The sequence below is a fragment of the Gopherus flavomarginatus genome, chromosome 2 (genome assembly GCF_025201925.1).
Source record: "Gopherus flavomarginatus isolate rGopFla2 chromosome 2, rGopFla2.mat.asm, whole genome shotgun sequence".
Classification (NCBI taxonomy): Eukaryota; Metazoa; Chordata; order Testudines; family Testudinidae; genus Gopherus; species Gopherus flavomarginatus.
The window spans coordinates 140,938,451-140,946,333 of NC_066618.1; the positions used below are offsets into that span (position 1 = coordinate 140,938,451).

General features: G+C 48.1%; 1 long non-coding RNA gene across 1 annotated transcript; it reads right to left on the reverse strand.

The window, feature by feature from the left end:
- Window positions 1–2,253: 2,253 nt before the first annotated feature.
- Window positions 2,254–7,057, reverse strand: LOC127043635 (uncharacterized). Its single transcript, XR_007772288.1, has 3 exons — window positions 6,939–7,057; window positions 6,576–6,657; window positions 2,254–4,263 (listed from the first exon to the last, which is right to left on the reverse strand). It is a non-coding gene; the product is annotated as an uncharacterized LOC127043635 (long non-coding RNA).
- Between the last annotated feature and the right edge of the window lie 826 nt (window positions 7,058–7,883).

Here is a 7,883-nt window from a genome sequence, read left to right on the forward strand (position 1 = left end):
ATCATTTACAGTTTCCTGTCATGGCACTGAAGCAGTTTCCAAAATCTATAGTGTTTCATACAGTGGCTTGATATCTAGTGCTTGAACATTGTTTAATGTAGTAAATCTCTAATGTGAAATAGATTTTGTAGTGATCAATATAAAATAGTGTTTCATTCTAGGATAACTACATACATTTGAGTTTTTATAGTGAAGCTGGAGTGAAAGCACTTTGCACCGTGTATACTTATGATATGGAATTTCATGTATTCTCTACTGCATGCGTGTGAGGCAGGTATCAGAGGAGTAGCCGTGTTAGTCTGGATCTGTAAAAAGCAACAGAGTCCTGTGGCACCTTAGAAACTAACAGACGTATTGGAGTATAAGCTTTTGTGGGTGAATGCCCACTTTGTCAGACATGTATGACCCAATACATCTGTTAGTCTTTAAGGTTGCCACAGGACTCTTTGTTGCTCATTTAGGCAGTTTCCTTCTAGTAAACTACAGGAATAATGGGTTGTTTTCTCATCACTCCTAAGGTTCTGCTATTCACTAAAAGTTAGACTGGCACCTTGCAATCTGCCCTGAGTAAATGCCAGTGCATAGCTGACGTGCCCCAGAAGGAGAGCAGAGAACTGACTTGTGACTCAGATGCAGTTTGGTCACTGCTTCCCCTTTGCTGCATGCACAGCTTACTTCCCTCAACATGCTGGCTTTGCTGTGCTGGCCAGCACATCTGGGGGCGGGGCAGGGTGAGGAAGGTGCTCCTCCATTCCCTACCCACCTATGCAGGTGGGAGAATCGCAGCGGCTGCTCTGACCCCACATTGTGAGCTCTGATATGGGTAGGCTCCTCAGGGGACTAAGGGGTCACTTTAGGCCCCCTTGCTCCTCTACATGGACACATAGGCCAAGTCATAGTATGAGCCCTAAAGATCTGACCCAGTGCCTATTGAGGTCAATGGAAAGATTCTTTTGACTTTAGTGGGCTTTGGATCAGGCACCTAAGTCTTCTCTAGAGTGCTAGTGGTGGCCCTTCTTTGTTATGCAAATAGGTGAACAAGAGACCGCACAGTTTCATACTCTAAGACATTTGTTAATGTGCATGATAGTGGTTTTTTAAACAGAGATATTTTATATTAAGAGCCCAATTCTGACCTTGGGCAAAGGGGTGCAACTTCAGTGAAGTCAGTACAAATTGCATCCAAGTAGCTGAGGTTAGAGCCAAATTCTGGTCCCACTGAAGTTAATGGGACAGAACTTCAGTTGATATCACTGGGCTTAGGACTTAGCTCTAAAGGCACAATACCACCCAGCCAGGTGCTGAGCATGTGTGCAATAAAGCTGTAAACACCTGGATACTACTAGTGGCAGGACAAGGAGTGCAGAGAAACCCAGTCTTGTATTAAATTGAGTGCTGCTGCATGGTTGCAATTTACTCCTGTCCAGCTCAGATGGGACTGCCTAGCTAACTACTCCAATGGCATGATACAACTCTGGCTCTTAAATCCTGCTTCTGTCATGTGCCCTACCACTTTTTTTCACTGTACACTTGTGAGTAGGATGGGGGTGTACAAGGCTTGAGGCTTATTACAACTCCATAGAGATTACTGTGCCTTTTATTTATCTTGGACCAACTCTTTGTTTTCACTTACATTTGAACTGCTGTAGCACTGTGCCCCCTGCTGCATGCTGGACAAAAGTATGCTCCTATTGTAGACTTAACTTGCTCATTTAGGTCTTGACCCTTACAATTCTAATTTTGTATCATGGTGATTTGGGGCCTGATTTTTCAAGGCTCCCCACCACCCATTTGCCCCAACCCCTGTACTCCCCTCCTGCGCTCCTAACCGCTGCACTGTGCCCCTTTCACCCCTAACCCTTGCACTCCCCTCGTACATCCACGTGGGGAAACTGAACCGGATGCACAGAGCAGCTGGCATTGCTGCTCATCCCCCACCCAAAGCTGCTTTTTTGCACACCCCTAGGAGGGGGGGAGCAAAGTTAGGACTTCCTGCATCCAGGTCACTTTCTCCACCTGGGCTGTGTAAGGAGAGGGCAGGAGAGCAGCAGCTCCTGATGCCTCACAGCACAACCCAGGTGGGAAAAGTGACCTGGATCCTGGGAGCCCTGGAGTTGCTCTTCACTCCCCCCACCCCCACATAGGCCCTTAGGGGCATGGAGTAACATTGCAGGGGAGCAGTATCTGTGCTTCACTGCTTCCCACCCCCACCCCCATTCGTCCGCTGGAAGGAATCAGTGAGAAATCTGGGCGCTTCCCCCATGCGTCGCCTCCAGGAGATTGTGGTGCTCCCCTGCCAGCCGGGAACAGTTTCTGACACTACACCTGCAGCGTGCACCTCTGCGCTGCCGTGCGGTGCTCTCCTGACCACAGCACCCTCAGTGATCGCCAGAGTGGCCCACCCCCTAAGGCCACTGATGGTCCATGTAGGAAAGGTGAGTTGCTTGGACCTAAACCCTGTCAAAAGCCAGTCTTGCTGTGACTAGGCTACAAACACAGTAAAATCTGTACTGCAGGTGGTCCCTTAGATTGTAAGTTTTTGGTGCAAAGTCATGATGGTTTTACATGTCTTGAAAGCACTATGTGAACTTAAGGTGCTATATGAATACTAATAAAATACTACTTCTCCACCCATTCCTTATGTTCCCTGTCTCCAGCATTCCCAGCCCAGGGGAATAAGGTATTGTCTCTTTACTATTCAGCCGGTTTTTTTACAAAGAGAATATAGGCGTCCTCCAAGGGCAGGGAGCATTTATTTGCTTAGCTCTTATGGGGGGAGGCCGTGTTTGACAGGTGATGCATACAGATGGTCTTCTGATGTTAAGGTATATCTTCCATTGTTTTGTTCCTTTAATGGACTGATTATGCAGAGCAAAATAAAGCAAGTCTGTAATGCATCCACACTGCTCAATAATTTGACCCTTTTTTGCCAATCTGAAACACTTTGCGGAGGGAGAGAAAAAGAGCATCATCAGCTGAGACCTTGGCCTTTGTTTGCTCACTGCTTGATGGAGAATGAACCCTTACTTTTACTTTTTGATAAGAACTGATAGTGTGATTAGAGCAAGAGTGGGCAAACTTTTTGGCCTGAGGGCCCCATCTGGGTATGGAAATTGCGTGGTGGGCATGAATGCTCACAAAATTAGGGGTTGGGGTGCAGAAGGGTGCTCCGGGCTGGGACTTGAGGGGTTCAGAGGGTGGGAGAGGGAACAGGGCTGGGGAAGAGGGTTGTGGCGCAGGAGGGAGTCAGGGGTGCAGGCTCTGGGTGGGGCTTACTTCAAGCAGCTTCCAGAGAAGCAGCATGTCCCCCCTCCAGCTCCTATATGTAGGCATGGGCAAGTGGCTCTGCACGCTGCCCTGTCCTCAGGCGATGCCCCTGCAGCTCCCATTGGCTGCGGTTCCTGGCCAATGGGAGCTGTGGGGGTAGCACTTGGGGTAGGGGCATAGTGCAGAGCCTCCAGGCTGCACCTACGCAAGGGAGCCAAAGAGGGGACATGCCGCTACTTCCAGGAGCTGCGTGGAGTGGGGCAAGACCCTGACTCCACTCCCCGGCGGGAGCTCGAGGGCTGGATTAAAACATCTGGAGGGCGAGATGCAGTCCCCAGGCTGTAGTTTGCCCACCCCTGGATTAGAGCTATCTGTAACACATGCCTGCTTGGTGTAGCACTCTGTCTCCCTCTAGTGGCAGCTAAACCTGCTACAGGTTGATGAGCCTGCTATAGCCTTGCCTAAGAGAGACATGCCTTTTAGCTCAGGCTGTAGAAGCTCGTGCATTAAATTCAAGAGGTCCTAGGTTTGATCCAGCCGCCACCAAATGGGGTCTGATAGCATTACATATACAAAATATGGAGGAGCACAAAATTCAGTTAGTAGAATTTATAGCATTGATTCTCAGGACAGGAGATGCAGGTGCTTAACACTCTCAGAAAACCAGGTCCTTATATTGAGTTGTATGGAGTCTGACTCCTCTTGTAAATACCACAGTCCAACTTTGTGAGTTGCAGTCTAAGGATCAAATTATGGTCTTAAGATGTAGAGTGGTGCTGAAAGGGGAGGAGTCACTGATGCCTGGGGCTATTATGCCACCCTCAAGCACCGTACTAATTCTTTCACTGAGGAAGAGGTCATGATGTCCCACTCAGATATGCCATCTGTGCAGGCACGTGCTGCCAGTAGCACTGGCAGCACCCACTTTTGTGTCCCAGAGCACTGGAGCCACATGGCTGCCTTCTGTGACCAGGCAAAAGGGCTCATCGAGTAGAGCTGTTCAAAAAAAAAGAAAAATTTTATGAAACAGTGTGTATTATGGGGTGGAAGAAGCAATAACTCATGGTAAAAAAGCAGGGCCCACACCTAAAACCCATTAATCTCTTGTCAGCCAAATAAAACCACCACAAAACTGCATCATATGCATCAAAAATCCATCAACCTCAAGAAAAAATTTGCACAGATACAGACAGGCAGACATCTTCCTCCTCTCCAGGTCCAAACAGATGGACATCATACCAAAGGGACTGAAGGTAAAAAATCCATTGCAATCGACATACTACACTGACTATGGTGAGAGACTGTGTCACACACTCTCAAAGAAACTGAGGAACCACCTGATCAGCATCCTGTACAGCAGACAGAAGATCAAGAATGAGCTCTCAAAACTGGAGACTCTCATACAAAACCGACCTTCCACACAAACTTCCACGTGGCTGGACTTTACAAAAACGAGACAAGCCATTTACAATGCACACTTCACTTCTCTACAGAGGCAAAAGGACAGCAATATATCTAAACTCCTACATGCTATAGGGGGCTACAACAGTGGTACCCTCAACTCACCTAAGAATATTGTTAATCTATCCAACTACACACTTAGCCCGGCAGAAGAGTCTGTCCTATCTTAGGGACTCTCTTTTTGCCTCACCATCCCCACGAACATGAAGCGTACTTTAATCATCTCCGACTCAAGGAATATTTTCAACACACCATTGAACAGTGCACTAACCAACACAACAAGAATAATAATTCTGCGTGGGCTCCTCCTGATGGTCAAAATGACAGACTGGACCTCTACAGAGAGTGCTTCCGCAGACGTGCACAGGCTGAAATTGGGAACAAATAGCATCACTTGCCCCATAACCTCAGCTGTACAGAACGCAATGCCATCCACAGCCTTAGAAACAACTCTGACATTATAATCAAAGGGGCTGACAAAGGAGGTGCTGTAGTCATAAAGAACGGGTTGGATAATGAACAGGAAGCTGCCAGGCACCTCTCCAACAGCACATTCTACAGGCCACTATTCTCTGATCCCACTGAGGACTACCAAAAGAAACTACACCATGTGCTCAAGAAACTCCCTGCTATAGCATGGGAACAAATCTACACAGACAGACCCCAAGAGCCCCAACCAGGGGTATTCTATCTGCTACCCAAGATCCATAAACCTGGAAACCCTGGATGCCCCGTCATCTCAGGCACTGGCACTCTTACAGCAGGATTATCTGGCTATTTGGACTCTCTCCTCAGACCCTACACTACCAGCACTCCCAGCTATCTTCAAGACACCACCGACTTCCTGAGGAAACTACAATGCATTGGTGATCTTCCTGAAAACACCATCCTGCTCACCATGAATGTAGAAGCCCTCTACACCAATATTCCACATGAGAATAGACTACAAGCTGTCAGGAACAGTATCCCTGATGAGGCCACAGCATGCCTTGTGGCTGAGCTTTGTGACTTTGTCCTCACCCACAACCATTTCAGATTTGGGGACAACTTATACCTTCAAGTCAGTGGCACTGCTATGGGTACCCACATGGCCCCACAGTATGCCAACATTTTTATGGTTGACTTAGAACAACACTTCCTCAGCTCTCGTCCCCTAACGCCCCTGCTCTCCTTGAGCTACATTGATGACATCTTCATCATATGGACCGATGGAAAGGAGGCCCTTGAAGAATTCCACCTGGATTTCAACAATTTCCACCCCACCATCAACCTCAGCCTGAACCAGTCCACACAAGAGAGCCAGTTCCTGAGTACTACAGTGCAAATAAGTGATGGTCACATAAACATCACCCTATACTGGAAACCTACTGACCGCTATATTTACCTACATGCCTCCAGCTTCCAACCAGGACACACCACACGATCCATTGTCTACAGCCAAGCCCTAAGATAACAACCAAATTTGCCCCAATCCCTCAGACAGAGACAAACACCTCCAAGATCTTTATCAAGCATTCTTAAAACTACAATACCCACCTGGGGAAGTGAGCAAACACAGATTGACAGAGTGAAACCAGTACCCAGAAATCACCTACTACAGGTCAGGGGCAACAAGGAAAATAACAGAATACCACTGGCCATCATGTACAGCCCCCAGCTAAAACCTTTCCGGCGCATTATCAACGATATACAACCTATCCTGGAAAATGATCCCTCACTCTCACAGACCTGGGGAGGCTGGCCAGTCCTCGCTTACAGACAATCCCCCAACCTGAAACAAATACCAGCAACTACACACCACACAACAGAAACACTAACCCAGGAACAAATCCCTGTAGCAAACTCACCTGCACGTCTACTAATGTGATATATGCCATCATGTGCCAGCAATGCCCCTCTGCTATGTACATTGGCCAAACCGGACAGTACCTATGTAAAAGAATAAATGGACACAAAGTGGACATCAGGAATGGTAACATACAAAAGCCAGTAGGAGAACATTTCAGTCTCCGTTAGGGTGACCAGATGAGAGACGTGAAATATCAGGATGCAGTGGGGGGGTGGTGCCGGTGGAGCAACAAAAAATAAAAAACCAAAAAACCCCAAGAGCCGCCAAAGCATAGGAAAAATTGGTGGGGGCTGAGCACCCACTGGCAGCTCCATGCCCTGTGCCCCCACACCAGCTCGCCTTCGCTCTGCCTGCACCTCACCTGAGCTGGCCGCCGCATCCTGCTTCTCCCCCCTCCCTCCAGCGCTTGTGCCGCCATACAGCTGATTAGCGCAAGCCTGGGAGGGAGGGGTGAGGAGGAGGAATGTGGCGTGCTTGGGGAAGAGGCAGGGCCAGGGCGTGGATTTGGGGAGGGATCCAATAGGGCAGTGAGGGGGTGTGGCTGGGGGTGGGGCCAGGGCAGGGATTTGGGGAGGGAGCCAATGGGAGAGGGAGGGGCGGAGCTGAGGTGGGGCCAGGGTGGACATGGGGCAGGGGGCACGAACCCCCTCTGCCTGTGCGCCGGAGGGCAAAATATCGGGACAATTCACATCCCGAATGAACATTGGTCAGGACACGGGACAGACAAGTAAATATTGGGACAGTCCTGATAAAATCGGGATGTCTGGTCACCCTAATCTCCCTGGTCATTCTATAACAGATTTAAAAGGCACTATTCTTGAACAAAAAAACTTCAGAAACAGACTTCAAAGAGAAACAGCAGAACTAAAATTCATTTTCAAATTTAACACCATTAGTTTGGGCTTGAATGGGGACTGGGAGTGGCTGGCTCATTACAGAAGCAGCTTTGCCTTTCCTGGAATTGACCCCTTCTCATCTATTATTGGAAGTGGACTACATCCACCCTGATTGAATTGGCCCTGTCAACACTGGTTCTCCACTTGTGAGGTAACTTCCTTCTCTTCATGTGTCATTCTATATTGCCTGCATCTGTAACTTTCACTCCACTCATCTGAAGAAGTGGGTTTTTTACCCACAAAAGCTTATGCCCAAATAAATCTATTAGTCTTTAAGATGCCACCAAACTCCTTGCTGTTTTTGCATCATATAGGAAACTATTTTTTTTTTAGTGAACAGCTGTGTTATTGGCACAGCCTGACTTCACACACACTGTCAAGGTTTTTTCCCCCACTTTGAACTTTAGGGT